The following is a 16,488-nucleotide window of genomic DNA, read 5'->3' as shown; positions in this document are numbered from 1 at the left end:
CTTGACTTGGAATTCTTCTCCTACTTCATCTTGGAAACCTTTCCTTCTTGGACTTGGAAATCTTCTTTGTAGCTGCAACTTGATGCCATTTGGATTTAACTTTCCTACTTCGAGTAGGAAACCTTGTTTGAGTAGGAATCTTCATTCTTCTAGGAATCCATCTTCAACTAGGAATCCCTCGTTGATTAGGAATCCTTCTTCAATTAGGAATCCTTTGTTGATTAGGATTTCATCTTTAATTAGGTGATTTCCTACTTCGACTAGGAAATCTTGTTCAAGTAGGAAACATCATCTTCAACTTTTCAATTTCGTCCATCCTCTTGGCTTCAAACATATGATGTCCATTCCAAGCTCTCATATGCTCCAAAAGGCTCCAAAATGCATCCTTTTGCATACTTTGCCCCTAGAACCTGAAAACACATAAAACTAGCTTAAAAGACTACTTTACTAAAGAAAAACACTATAAATGCACAAGAACAAGCTAAACTAAGGCGCATAAATATGCTCCTATCACAAACGGACACCAAACACCGTACTCCGTATTATTAGTACTATCCGGTGTGCCAAACAGGGTCTAAGTAGTCTGATCTTACATAATCCCACATCGACATTCGTCCGCACGTCATTAAAACTGTTGTGTTGGATAAACCGTGGAAAAAAGAAAGCATCAGAAACAAATCGAATAGCTCCAAATGTTTTCTCCAATCACAGAATCTACAAAATTCTTGTAGCACTCATGATCTACTACAAAGCTACACTACTAATGCCATGCAAGGGCATATGGCTGGATCTTAATAAGCAATTGCAGTAAATTATACTTGATATTCCAATACAAAACTTCGCAGAAAAACAAGCTCGGAGCAATTTATCAACGCTTAACCCATTGGAAACTCTTACTTGCCTTTGCATTTCCGGGTTTTTTCCTTTCCACCACACGCAAGTCCCTTGTCAAGAAACCAGCTGGAAAGACAAATGAATTGCTAGGTTAGCAAGCAAAGAACACGTAGCTATACAAAATCGTGTAAAAGAAAACAAATCAGTACAATCGACAATCTTGCAAGGTTAAGATCAGTTTCTCCCTATAAAACATAAATAACCAGCGGACAAAGGGGGAGGAGAAATATTTACATTCTTTTAATGCAGGACGCAAGCCGGGTTCCCAATTTTGCAAAGCCCTGCTCACTCCTAATTGAATTGCTCCAACTTGACCTGGACAAAATACCTTTTTAATGTTCCATATTTAACACAGACATATACATTTACGCAAAGAATAAACATAATGAACATATTAAACATTGTTCATTAAAAAAGGGTTTCAACGTTAACAGTAACAATGTGCACAATGTAGCAGTATCTTTGTACCTAACTACTATATAGGAAAAAGAGCTAGCCTAAAAAATACCATAAAACAATCTTTAAAATCTACAATCAATTCGTATGTAATTCTGTCAGGATTTTGGCTCCGATTGTCTCCACTTTGCCTCTGCTCTCTTCCAGTTTAATTATCTAATGTGAAATGGAAATCTAACCACAATTAGCCTAGTAAGAAAAGGCCACTAGCATTCATTTGACTCCATGAGAGCGGGGAGGAAAAGCTTTATTAACATATGGAACTGGACAAAAATTTGTTTTCCATGAGAGTCTAGCAGTGTAGGTACACGTAGACGTAGTGGTTTTCTGGCATGTAGGTATTTAGAAAGATATTTCTCATTGATTGAAACTGATTTTACATGATGATAGTTATACAAGTCAGCTAATAAAGATTAGATATTAACTAATGTAACTTGTTTGTACCATACTTAGGACCTCCGTATTTAGATCTCATATAAATACTCGGGGGACTCAAATGTCATTATGTAATAAATGAAGGGGCAAATATGTAATAAGTGAGGAGCCCTTATTCTATAAAAGGACCACTCACCCTCCTCATTGGGGGGAGGCCAAGATTGAGGCCATGGGAAGAGAGCACATAGAAAATGGGCTAGAGAGAAAATAAGCTAGAGATCACACTGCCTCTAACCTTCTTGTATATTCATCATTCAGAGTGAAACAGTATCAACATCAGTGTGGACGTAGCCCAAACATTGGGGTGAACCACGATACATCTTGTGTTCTTTACTTTCTTGCAGATTCACGGTCGGATTTATATTGTTTAAAGACCTTCGGTTTTGTGCATCAACATTTGGCGCCGTCTGTGGGAAGCGACACGAAAAGCTATGTCGGTTCTCTTTCATTTTTTATCTCACCACCGTGAAACTGCAGAAACCCAAGAACCTAGAAAACCTCACTCTTTGGGCTTTTCCAGAAAACCTTCGCAGACTCTGTGCAGTTTAAAAAACCATCCAAAAACCCATTTCTCTCTCTCTATTCATTTTTGGAAGATCTGCAACTCACAAATTTGTGTCTACACAAAAACTCTACGTTTTGCTGCTTCCTGAGAAAAGAAGCCATGAGCAACCCAACTTCACCACATCCCACCCATTTCGTGACCGCCGAGCGTCCTTCATAGCCACTGTTATTGAAATCCAAGGTCCAACCTGTACTAGTAATTTCCTTTGCTTTTTAAACACTTTTGTTTTTGGTTTAAATGGACCAAACAGCGACGGCAGCAGCTGTATCAGGTGGCGACCTTCGTGAGAAAATAGAGGCATCTGGCTTGAGAGCAGGTGTAGGGGCTGAGCTTGGCTTTGTCATTGCCAAGGGGGACAAGGATAACTCGGATCACAAGAGTAAAGTTCATAAGTTGGAGCGGAGCGGATCGATCCATGACCTTGTCCGTGCTGTAACTAGTTTAGGTGTCCTTATGAAAAAACGAATGATCAGACTGAAGCATTACCGCCGGGTCAGAATCCCGTAAATCACGATGATCAGACGGTGGACGACGATCCGTCCTCGACGGTCCTCGATCTCACCAACTTCCAGCTCCACGACTTCGACTCGATCGAGTTACCGCCGAGTCTAACAGAGTTAGACCTGACGACGAACCACCTCACCGATTTGGACCCTCAGATTGCGACCCTCTACAACAAAAAAAAAACCCTCAAACCCTCTGCTGCCTCTCTCATCTGCAACTGGAATCTTCACTTCCTTTTTCATAAGGCAAGCTTTAGGGATCAAATCCACGGGGTAGCAACCGTTGATCTACAGCTTCGTGGTGTGCGGCATGGTGATCCTCGCAGAGTACAAGGAATTCACTGGAAACTTCACCATCATAGCTTCCCAGTACCTCTAGAAACTTCCAGCCACTAACAACAAGTTCACCTCCAACTGCGACGGCCACACCTTCAACTACCTCGTCGATATTGGCTTCACATATTGTGTAAGTGCAGTTAAGGCGGTTGGTCGACAAGTTCCTATTGCCTTCCTCGAAGCAAATCAATGAGGATTTTACCGGTAGATATGGTGGGGGGAAAGCTGCAATCTTTGTTTGCCATGGTTTTGTAATTTTTGTTTGCCCCTACCCTCTCTCAGGACTTTCAAGCACCTAGCAGTGGCGCATTTAGGCATTCAGTAGCAAAGATGGGTATAGGTCTATCAATTCTGATAGGGTTGAAAGCAGCAATCTTGTTTTAGTTATTTGCTTTCCTCAGAAGCTCTGGTTTCACTGTGTTTTCGATACCATTTTTGTACACCTCTCTGGTATCCGCGTTGGTTTCACTTGCTACTCACCCATCCATAGACCTTCCCATGCTACTGGGGAAAAACCCAGATGAGAGTTTCCCCATTTGGTCAATTATAATGTTCAGCCCCTATTTGTATTTTGTTCACTTTTTCTCGGCGCTACGGAGATTGCGGAGTAGGGAGGCTTCGTATACTGAAATCTGTGAGGGTTTTTTCGTCGGCGGGTGGCCTTCTTAGCCAGATAAACTGCCACCAAGAAATCCTAAGTTTTCAGGGCATTCTTATTTGTGTGTGGCAACATGGGACACAAGGGCTCCTCCACCGACTGCCATTGAATCCGCTGTCAAGTGGGCTTGCCGGAAAAGGGATCAGAATAGGCATGTCTTCGTCCACTGCGCTTACGCAGAAAAAGAAAAAGGAGAAGGAATCAATCATGACGCTGTGGAAAGAAAAAAAGCAAAAGCAAGTCTGGATATGGGCTCTGCCAACCCTGACGCTCTGAAAGTTGCAGGGAATAGAGTGGAATAAAAAAGAAAAGAGGAAGTAATAATGGTGTCAGGTGCACCAAAAGCAATTACAAAAAAAATAAATAAAAAGGAATGGAATTATAGTGGCAGACACCACTCTGAAAAAGAAAGAGCAAGAAAGAAAATAAATAAAAAAAAGGAAAAGAGGAAGAGTGGAATCAAAAAAAGAAAAGAAGAAGTAATGATGGTGCCAGGTGCACCGAAAGCAATTCAAACTCCAACCTCCATCCCTCCACTTAAAGTTCACCTTCTATTATCACCAACCAGGTGATCAAAAGTACGCCCAGTACTCCAAAATTATTCGACAGCCTACCACTATCATCACCAACCAGGTGATCAAAAGTACATCCAGTACTCCAAAATTATTCGGCAGCCTACCGCTATTATAACCAACCAGGTGATCAAAAGTACGTCCAGTACTCTAAAATTATTCGACAACCTGCCGCTATTATCATTAACCAGGTGATCAAAAGTACGTCTAGTACTCCAAAATTATACATGAGCATCACTCATGTCAATCATACATAAACATTCATGAGCATCACTCATACATAAACATTCATGACCATCATTCATGTCAACATTCATGAGCATCACTCATGTTAACATTCATGAGCATCACTCATGTCAACATCCATGAGCATCACTTATGTCAATCAACATAAACATTCATGAGCATTACTTATGTTAGTCAGCTTCGAAAGCTTCATTTACAGAGCTTCAACTTCAAAAGCTTCATTTACAAAAGCTCCAGTTTCAAAGCTTCACTTGCAAAGCTTCACCTACAAAGCTTCAGTGTAGGGTATACAAATACCGTCTCCGAACAACTGCCAGTTCGGCCCATACATGGATTCAATTTGAAGTCTCCAGCAAACATACTCTATTAACTGAAGACTTGGGGGACTACACTATGTACCATATATTGGGCTTCCGTAACTAGGCCTCATGAAAAATACTTGGGGGACTTAACCCATTATTTATAGTGTACTATATATAAAGCACCCATTATTCATGTATTGAGGAGCGAACCCTTATTTTATAAAAGGAACTCCCTCACCTTCATTAGAGAGAGACTCTTAGCCCATCACTTATGTATTGAGGAGCGAGCCCTTATTCTATAAAAGGGACTCCCTCACCATCATTAGAGAGCATCGCTGTCTGCTGAGCAACCCCCTCGCCACGAACATCACTCTAACCCATCACTTATGTATTGAGGAGCGAGCCCTTATTCTATAAAAAGTGACTCTCTCACCATCATTAGAGAGCATCGCCCCCTACTGAGCAACCGCCTCACTGCGAGCATCAACTCTAGCCCATCATTTATGTATTGAAGAGCGAGCCCTTATTCTATAAAAGGGACTCCCTCACCTTCAACGCCACAAGCCGAACCAACCAAGGCAACATAAACCATAAGCCAAGCAGCCTCTCAATATGTGCTACTTCTAGTTGAACATCATTACACATTGGGCACCGCCTCATATCGAGTATCAGTTCTAGACGACATCTTAACTGAAGAGTTGAGGGACTACTGTTTGTACCATACTTAGGGCCTCCGTATTTAGATCTCGTATAAATACTCGGGGGACTCCAATGTAATTATGTAATAAATGAAGGGGCAAATATGTAATAAGTGAGGAGCCCTTATTCTATAAAATGACTTCTCACCCTCCTCATTGGGGGAGGCCAAGATTGAGGCCATGGGAAGAGAGCACACAGAAAATGGGCTAGAGAGAAAATAGGCTAAAGACCACATTGTCTCTAGCCTTCTTGTATATTCATCATTCATAGTGAAACAGTATCAACATCAGTGTGGACGTAGTCCAAACATTGGGGTGAACCACGATACATCTTGTGTTCTTTACTTTCTTGCAGATTCACGGTCGGATTTACGTTGTTCTAAAACCTTTGATTTTGTGCATCAACATAATTAATTAACCTTAAACTATGATTAGTTACAACAAACAAAACTTCTACACTAAGTAATTGTTGACTATACTGATGAATTGGATCCTAGCTGGCACTGTTGAGTTGACTGAGGATGATGTGTCTCTTTACACCCCCTTAAACTGAACGGAGGAGCACCAAGTGAAAGCTTGGATTTGAGAAGCTGAAATCAAGCTTTGGATAATGATTTAGTGTGAATATCTGCAATTTGATTGTGATTAGGAACAAATTGAACTGACAGAAGATAAGCTAGGACCAGTTCCCGAATGTAGTGATAATCAATTCCACGTATTTAGTTTTAGCATGGAAGACCGGATTAGATGCTAAAGAGATGGCAGATACATTGTCATACCAAAGTACTGGAACCTTAGACAGAGGAAAGGCAATGTCCTTGAAAAATTTTCATACCCAAGTAATCTCAGCAGATGTGTCTGCCAACGATCGATATTCAGCTTCTGTGGAGGAACAAGCAACAGTGTGTTGCTTCTTCGCACTCCAGCTAATGAGATTACTCCTAATGTAAACACAGTAGCCATTGGTAGAGCGTCTATCAAACACACATCCTGCCCAATCAGCATCTGAGAAGGCAGTGAAATGCAGGGAACTTTTCTTGAACCAAAGACCTTCATCAACAGTACCTTTGAGAAATCTTAGAACTCTTTTAGTAGCCTGAAAATGTGTCTCTATTGGACAATGTAAAAACTGACAAAGTTGGTTTACAACAAAAAAGAGATCAGGCTGAGTCCAAGTCAAGTATTGCAATGCTCCAACAATGGATCTGTATTCATATGGATTAGACAAAAGTGTACCATTATGATCCAATTTGTGAGTACCAAAAGGTGTAGCACAAGGTTTGCTACCATCCATTTTTGTTTTGAGTAGAAGATCAACTGCATATTTATGTTGGGAGAGAAAGAGTCATTCTGAGTTTCTGTGAACTTCTAAACCCAGGAAATAGTACAAAAGGCCTAGGTCTTTTACTGGAACTAGTTTACTGAGCTTATGAATGAAAGCTTGATAGATTTGTGCATTAGGTCAAATCACTAGGATATCATCAACATATACAAGGACAATAACAAGAGCAGGCTAATATGTAACAAACAGAAAACAATCTGATGTAGAATTGTGAAAACCAAGAGAAATCAAAGTCTGATATAGCTTGTCATACCATGCCCTAGGGGGCTTGCTTTAGTCCATATAGGGATTTGTTGAGCTTGCAGACATAAGATGGTTTGGATTGATCAATAAACCCCAGAGGTTGTTACATAAAGACTTCCTCCTTTAGTGTTCCATGTAGAAATGCATTACTAATATCCAATTGGTTTAAGAACCAATCAAACTGCACTGCTAAAGTCAAAAGAATCCTGATAGTAACTGGTTTAGCAACGGGACTGAAAGTTTCTTTAAAATCAATCCCCTCTTGTTGATGGAACCTTTTGGCTACTAAACGGGCTTTGTACCTGTCCACAGTGTCATCTGGCTTCCTTTTAACTCTGAATACCCATTTAGAACCCATCAGATTCTGATGGGGAGATGAAGGAACAAGTGACCAAGTTCCTGTAGATTGTAGTGCTTGAAACTCCTCAGCCATGGCTTTGTTCCAATGATCATGTTTGGAGACTTGAAGGTAAGTAGTGGGAACAAAGTGTAAAAGGTCAAAGGGATGTTTAGTAGCTGTCAAGGCCTTTGGTTTAAAAATCCCAGCTTTAGATCGAGTTATCATAGAATGAGTGTTTGTGGGAATATGTGGTTATGGTAAAGGTGAGGAAGAAATAAGGGTAATGAATCAGACCTTGAAGAAATAGGGGATACGTGGAAAGCTGGCTGAAGTTAAGGGAGTTGACTGTGATAATGAGGTTTGTGTGTGGCAAGGAATTGGAAATGGAAGTGTGAATATAGGTAGATGAGGGATTTGTGGCTGTGAGAATGGCACAGTTGAAGGTTTAAAATCATGAAAATGAAAGTGTTTTTCATTGAATAAGACATGTCTGGAGATATATACCCTGGATATGAGAGGATCCAAGGTATCTATAACCTTTGTGTTGCAAGCTATAGCCCAGAAAAACACACTGAACACTTTTACCATCCAACTTAGAAGTAGTATATGGTTTAAGCCAAGGATAACAACTACATCCAAAAACTTTAAGTTTGGAGTAATTTGGAGACTTGTGAAATAACAATTCCCATGGAGAGACTACAAGACCAGATATTGGAAGCCGATTGATCAAATACAAGGTAGTGGAGAATGCCTCAGCCTAGAATTTATGGGAAACCTTTGATGCAGTAAGAAGGGTTCAAGCAGTTTCTGTGAGATGTCTATGTTTCCTTTCTGCACAACCATTTTGTTCTGGTGTGTGAGGACAAGAAAACTGATGCATAATACCATGTTGTAGCAGAAAATATTTGAAATTAGAACTAGTAAATTCACCCCCTGAATCAGTTCTGAGAACTTTGATTTTATTCCCAATCAAGTTTTCTACATAGCTCTTGAAAGGAACAAAGATGGAATACACTTCAGATTTCAGTTCCAATAGAAAGAGCCAACTATACTTTGTAAACTCATTAACAAACAAGACATAGTACCGATAACCACTAACAGAAGATGTAGGGGCAGGTCCCCAAACATCACAATGCATAAGTTCTAAAGCAACAAACACTGAACTAACACTGGTAGTAAATGGCAATTTGTGATTCTTGCCAATTGCACAATTTAAACAAAAGAAAGAAGTGATCTTTTTACCAGTATAAGCAATATAACTATTATTTAAAGTCTTTATGAAGATGGCAGATGATGGATGACCAAGCCTGTTGTGCCAAACTTGTAATGGAGCTTTAGTGCTAATAAGTGCAGAATGAGAGTTAATTGCAGTTGGTGTGCCTTGAAACGGATAGAAGCCATGTTTAACTGGCCCCTGAAAAAGCATCATCCCCGAAATACGATCCTTGATTTTAGATCCATCATAATCAAGGGTTAATTTGCAGTGATTATCTCGTAGGAATTGATAAGCAAATAGAAGATTATGCTTCATTGCAAGGACATGAAGAACATTATTTAAACGAAAATTAGTAATATGAGTACTAAGAGTGGCAGTACCAATGTGATGAATTGGCATACCTTAACCATCATTTATATATACCTTGTCTTGACCATTGTATGGCACTGGAGATTAAATGGCAAAAACATCATTGGTAATATGTGATGTAGCTCTAGAGTCCATGAGCCAAGTAGGAGCAGAAGGTTTGTAACTGGTCTGAGCACACATAGCTGCCAGTTTTGCAAGAGGCACTTTACCAGCCAAGGCATGATTCATTCTTTTAAAGCAATCAATAGCTTCATGATCCGAAGAATGGCATATTTGACAAGGAGATTTGTGACCAGAATGACTACCAGATAAAAGTCCTCTAGAGTTGTGATTATAGCCTCTAGATTGCGATTGAAGATATTAGCATTGCCTCTGTAATTGCCTCGATAATTCCCATGATAGTTGTTACCCTGAAAATGACCTTTACCACGATAGTGAGTGCCATCAGAATTGTGTGGAGCATAAGTCTGTGGTGTAGGAAGAAGAAGGGGTTGAGGCTGAAAATATTGGGCTGCATAACCCTGAAAAGGTTCAGAGACAAAAAAGGCAATAGACTTCTTTTTGCGATTCACAAACACCTCTTTGTTGATCAACAATCCATGTAATTCATCCAGAGAGGTGGATGAGATACGGAGCATAATTGAGTCAATGAATGACTCATAATCATTACAAAGGCCTTGTAGTGTGATCGCAATTAGATCACTCTCAGAGATTGGAGCTCCTGCATCCATGAGTGCATGAGAAAGGTTCTTGATGAGTTGAATATACTCTGAAATAGGTAGATCTCCCTTTTGAACAGAATGATTGCGAGATCAAAGCTGATGGATGTGAGTGGCTGAGACACCTCCGAAGCATTGCTCAAGAGTGAGCCAAAGTTCACGAGAGGATTGAACACCAACTGTGAAAGGGATAAGATCTTCCGAAAGTGTAGAATTCAGCCAAATAAGGATATTTTGATCCCTTTCATACCACAAATCAAAGTTTGGGTTTGGAATTCCAGTGTTCTTGTCAAATTCATCAAGAACAAATGGCGAGGGACAAACCTCAGAGCCATCAACAATTTCTGTAAGCTTATATCGACGAAAGATCGAGGCAAATAATGCCTTTCAGACGAGGTAATTATCTCGTTTTAGCTTCGTAGGAACCATACAACTTATATTTTGTATTGAAATGGAAGAAATTGAGGGAGAAGAAAGAACCGTACCAAAATTAGGGTTCATCGGAGTAAAATTTAGGGCAAGAACTTCAGGATTCGCCGAAGAGGAGGTCAACGATGTCATTGTTACTGTAGATCACATAGAGGAGAAGATCGGCCAAGATTTAAGAGAAATCGAATATTAGAGATCGCAAATTGAAGAAATCGCAGAGATCAAAGAGCGCACAGAGATCGCAAAGATTGCAGAGAACGTAGAGATCACAGAGATTGTAGATCACATAAGTTGCAGATCACATAGATTACAGAGATCGGCGAGCACGAAAGGTGTAGAAATTGCAGGAAGCGAGGGAGAAGAAGATCGAGATAGAGGCGGTTAAGCAAAAAGGGATGATACCATATTTAGAAAGATATTTCTCATTGATTGAAACTGATTTTACATGATGATATTTATACAAGTCAACTAATAAAGATTAGATATTAACTAATGTAACTAATTAACCTTAAACTATGATTAGTTACAACAAACAAAACTTCTACACTAAGTAATTACTGACTGTACTGATGAATTAGAATCTAACTGGCATTGTTAAGTTGACTGAGGATGATTTATTCTCTTTAGTAGGTACACGTAGATGTAGCTTATTTCTGGCATATAAAGCAATAGAATTGCAAGTTCATGGATAACAGAGTTGAAGTGGATCTCAAACAAGTCAATATCAGAGCAACTCCACCCATGGAGCCCTCCCCCTGGCAATCCACTATTGAATCCACCCTATTGAACAATAACTGACTTTAATGAATAGTAACTGCCCTTAATGAACAGTAATTGTCATTTGCATCTCCACCCTTGGAGCCCTTCCCCCTGGCAATAGGCAATAAAATATTAGTTTTTTTTGTTTGTTTAAATAATACAAAATAAAATTATTTGTAATTTCGGATAAGATTTTTTAAATCGTTCTCGTTGCGCCACGTGTCATTTTATAAAAAAAACAATTATTTAGCAATGGATTTCGATAAGATTTTTATCCAATGTCATCGTGCCACGTGTTGCTATCTTTTGAGAATCTTTGACAATAGATTTCGATCAGATTTTAACTCGTTCAAAATTGTGCCACGTGTCATTATCTTAAAAGATAATTATTGAAGATCGATTTCGATAAGATTTTTATCCAATACGATCGTGCCACGTGTCATTATCTTTTCAGAATCTTTGAGGATAGATTTCGATCGGATTTTTAACGAATGACGGCATGCCACGTGGCCTTATCTACAATCCAATCCTTTCTGAATCGTCCATATAATCCACCATCCATCCTCACAAATCTCACACCAATTTTCTCAACATCTCTATCTCATTATTCATAGTTTATGCTTCTTCTTCATCAAGGATGATGTGGGAAATCGATCAGCAAGAGGAAGAATTGTTTAACCAATCTGAATGTTCAACCTTCAGATAGCCGAAGAACCCATGCAACACGAGCCATTAGAAAAGGATGGACGTTACAATGAAAGGGTCATTCAACGATATACTACACTTCAAAGGTCATCTATGCACAATAATCGGCAAATTGACTTGATAGAGCACCAGTGGGCATTGAAACAAGCTAAAGATACTTAAGTTTATTTAGTATGTTTGTTTGTATTTGGTGTGTTTATGTAATTTTATTTGGTGTGTTTTTTGTAGTGAGTTTTTTATTATTTGGTATGTTTATGTAATTTTATTTGGTGTGAATTATTTGGTATGTTTATGTAATTTTATTTGGTGTGTTTTTTGTAGTGAGTTTTTTATTATTTGGTATGTTTATGTAATTTTCTTTGGTGTGTTTATGTAATTCCAATTGGTGAGTTTTTTAGTTTTATTTGGTGTGTTTTATAATTTCATTATACGTGAACAATTTGATGAATAAAGATTCTATTATTATGATAAATCTATTACGAAATTAAATAAATGTACTCTCACTTTAAATAAAGTACTAACTTCAATAAATTGGAAACAACATAAATAATAAATTACAACCCAAAGTGATTGGAAAACTATGGGCTCCGATTACAAAAAGTACCCTATTCATCATCACTTAACCAATATGTGGTGCTAGGATCATCTTGTCTTGTTGTGCTAGGACTAGGGGTGGATTTTTTTGCCAAATTGCCGTGCCAACCGAATTGCCAACCGTGCCATACCGATTTTGTGCCAAATTTTTTGTACCAATCGGTAATGGTACGGTATTGTACCGTACCGAAATTTCATGGTACGGTATTGGTAATGGATACCATTACCACGGTATTACCGTACCATACCGAAAATACAATATAATATATAATTTAGAAATTATATAATAGATAATTATATAACACATATTTATAATATTACAATAATTTGAAAATAAAACCCTACTTATATTAGCATTGTTGTTGGTGACTTTGATCTCTTGAAATTGTGGAAATCAAACACAAAAGAGTTCCTAATTCTTTCACAAATAACCAAAATATCTTTGTAACCCCCACTTCTACTTTTGCTAGTGAAAATGCATTTAGCCTAGGGAGGAGGGTTGTGGACCCTTTAGGGTATCCTTGACTCCTAAAATAATGGAGGCACTAGTGCGTACTAGTGGTTGGCTTAGGGCAGATAAAGTAACCGTACCGAACCCACCCCTAGTTAGGACCATCTTGTCTTGATCTCGCTTCTCTTGCACGCCTCCTTTGCACCACATCCGTTTTCTCCGACTGCCAAAAATATTTAGAATTTGGAGACATCCCTTCTAAACGCGTGTTCATAATGTCACGATCTCGTTGTGCAATTATTTCTTCTCTAAGCAACTCCCTTTCTTGCCTAAATGGCTCTCTTTCCCTCTATTCAGCTTGAAATGCTTGTTGAATAGCTGCAACTTTTGCCTCATCTCTAGCCTTTTCAGCCTCATATTTCGCCAATTCCCGCGCCAACGTCAATTCACCTTGATAAGCAAGTTCTTGCATGTACTTTCCATAATCATTCTTGGAAGCACTCCCTTTCCTTTTTGAAGCCTTCTTACCTTGAGGCCTAATTGAATAACGCGTCGACCCCGACACTTGTTCAGGAATGGGCGTTTCAGGCACTTCTTCTCCATCTTCTTCATCAACGTGGTAGCCATGATCGGGTGTAGAGTATGGGTGGGTGCTATGTACAAAGGTGCTGTGTAGAAGGGTGCTATTCATGCATACTTCTGGACCAACAGGCACAACTTTGAATTTAGGACAATTTTTAACAATATTCCAACATTTCCACCGGTGGAATGATTTGTTTCTTGATTTGATTTTGGCAGCATACCATGCTTGTGCTTGAAGTTGCTACAAATGAATAATAATGAAATTATTAGGTAACAAATAAATAATACAAACAAATAATAATAATGAAATTAGGTCACAAATAAATAATACAAACAAATAATAATAATGAAATTATTATGTAACAAATAAATAATACAAACAAATAATAATAATGAAATTAGGTCACAAATAAATAATGCAAACAAATAATAATAATGAAATTAGGTAATAAATAAATAATACAAACAAATAATTATAATCAAATTAGGTAACAAAATAATAATACAAACAAATAATTATAATATATTCTTACCTCATCCGCATAATTTGCCCCACTTCGAACATTACTACTAGCTTGTGTCAAGGCATCTTTCCACGTACTAAAGGAATGGCTAAGTATTTTCCAACGACTGGACATCGATTCTTTGGTTCTTTTCCCACTCATTTGCTCAAGAAATTTGGTATGAATTAAACTCCACATTTCTTGCAACTGCATCTCATTACCTGTAAGGGAATTATGAGTAACTTCAACCCAACTAGTGCACAACGCAACATCTTCAAGAAGTGACCAATTCGTACCTGCATCGGTAGTCATTTTGTGGAAAAAAAATTGGATTGAAACTTTGAGAGAAAGATAGGAATTTGATTGAAAGTAGTTGAGAAAATATGAAATTGTAGTGTAAGGTAGATGGAGAAGAAGTGGTATTTATAGAAAAGTAAAAAAAAAAAATAATCACAAATTTTTTCCAGATTTTTTACAATTTTTTTCGAATTTTTTACAATTTTTTTTAATTTTTATTCAAATAATTAATCTCTGCCGTTGGATTTTAAAAAATTTGAATTCCAACACTCCAGATTATGCCACGTGTCACAACAGTAACTTTTCTTAATTTTAAAGCTATTTTTTCTATTTTTTTTAATTTATAAAGCAGATTAATATCAACCGTTGATCTTAGATCGAACGGTTGATATAAAATCAGGTTTTTTTTTTATTACCGTTACAAATCGGACTGCTCGTATTAAAGAGTCGTTAGGATTGAACGGACCGTGGGAAGCCACGTGGCTTCCCAACAGTAACTGGGTTTTCTGGGCGCACGGGGCTGTGCCCTGAATTCCTGTCAGGCGATGCGCCCCCACTCGCGAGTGAGGGGCACGCGCCTGACACAAAAAAAATAAAAAAATAAAGGCCGGACCCAGGCTTGACGTCACGGACCTCGGGCCACAGGCCTGTCTATTCCCCACCCCCGCGGCCCTCGGGCTCCCACCCTCACTCGAGCTCTCCAAGGCTGGAGGCCTACCAACCGGCCCTCGGGCCCTTTCCTGAAGCCTGTCCCCCGAGCAACCACCATGGGTGGACTTGCTCTCAAGGAAAAAGTTAAATATATAAATTAAAATAAAGTGAGATATAAATTAAAATAAAGTGTGTAGCAACAAACTTGGGCTTACCTGTGGTGCCGCCTCCTTGAACAGTACAATTGATGTCCCAAATGCCCAACGTTTTTGTCTTAGAGGAAGGTCGGAAGAGAGCAGAGCGATGATCAAGCATTGGAAGATAGGCATCGAATTGTTTATCATTAATCGTGAATTTACCATTACTGGGTTGAATCCAAACACGTGCTACACTGCATTTCCTTCTTCCTGTTCCATAAGCTCTCCCCTTGTCGTCTAGTGTTCTCATTCTTGCTTTGGCAACGTCCTCCTGTTTCTGACGCTCTATTTCAACTCTTGAGGATTTTCTTGTATTTTTTCATAATTAATGTCTTCAATCTCTGATAGAGGGGGCAATCCTTTTATCCCTTGAAAATCCTTCAATGCAATCAAAGTGTCAAAGCATTTCATCTGTGATTGCAGATGCAGCAATAAGCTCACCAAATGCATGATTCGGACCTGCAGTTACCATACTGAATCAGTATAACATCTAAAGAATCACCTAGCTGATAAATGGATAAGCAACTGCATTCAAAACAAAGTACCATATGAGCTACAAAATTCGAGAAAGCCAAATTAATATCCCATGTGGAGTGCTTCCAGCTAAAATTCGAGAAAGCCAAATTTTAACTCCTCCTCCCACTTTAAGTGCTTTTAAAATGACTGAAAACACTTTTGGTGAAATGATTTTAGGTTTTAAAAGCACTAAGTGTTTTTTGAAAGAAACACCAGATATGTACTTCTTGCAGGAAACACTACAAATGGTTTTCCAGGATCCACTTGGAATTTGCCAAAGGATTGCATTTCCAAATGAGCACAATTAGTATTATAGTTCCCAAAATCAAAAGCAGGAAAATAGACACTCCAACATTTTAATGAACTTGCAGAACTCTCAACAACAAAACATACAATTGGTTGATGCCTAAATCAACCCAAAAGGCAACAGTACAGTACAGGTTGTTCCACTAAGCTATCCACTTTCCTACATTTAAGCATATCAAATGTTATCCAGAAATTTACGAAAAAGAACTAACCTTTGAAAACAGCAATAAGATCATGCTCCTCTTTCTCAAGCCTCTTAGCCTGTTCAGCCTTCTTAATCTCCTCTATACTTGTATTTCTGTGCTGTATCCCACTTTCAACCAATCGGAATCGGCCTTGCCAGGTTCAACTCCAGCAATCCTGGAAATTTCCTCGAAGCTCTCCGAATAAAGGGTCGAAACTTACATCAGTTTCCTGAGAAAGTTTCCAAACATCTGATTGGGAGGGACCCTTTCCATCGTCATAGGAGAAGAACCTTGGACTGAAAGTAGTGAAAATAGGGTTTTGGGGTTGGGGACATGGATGGAACTTGGAGGAGATTAGGGTTAGGGAGAGAAATGTGACTGTTTGGATAGATGACGAGAGAGCATGGTGATGAAGCAGA

General features: G+C 38.8%; 1 pseudogene; it reads right to left on the bottom strand.

Moving 5' to 3' along the window:
* Positions 1–868: 868 nt before the first annotated feature.
* LOC126632974 (30S ribosomal protein S9, mitochondrial-like) lies at positions 869–16,474 on the bottom strand (annotated as a pseudogene).
* Between the last annotated feature and the right edge of the window lie 14 nt (positions 16,475–16,488).

This window comes from Malus sylvestris, chromosome 8 (genome assembly GCF_916048215.2).
Source record: "Malus sylvestris chromosome 8, drMalSylv7.2, whole genome shotgun sequence".
NCBI classification, from domain to species: domain Eukaryota; kingdom Viridiplantae; phylum Streptophyta; class Magnoliopsida; order Rosales; family Rosaceae; genus Malus; species Malus sylvestris.
The sequence above is the reverse complement of the archived record's forward strand: the minus strand, read 5'-3'. Positions and strand labels throughout refer to the sequence as shown.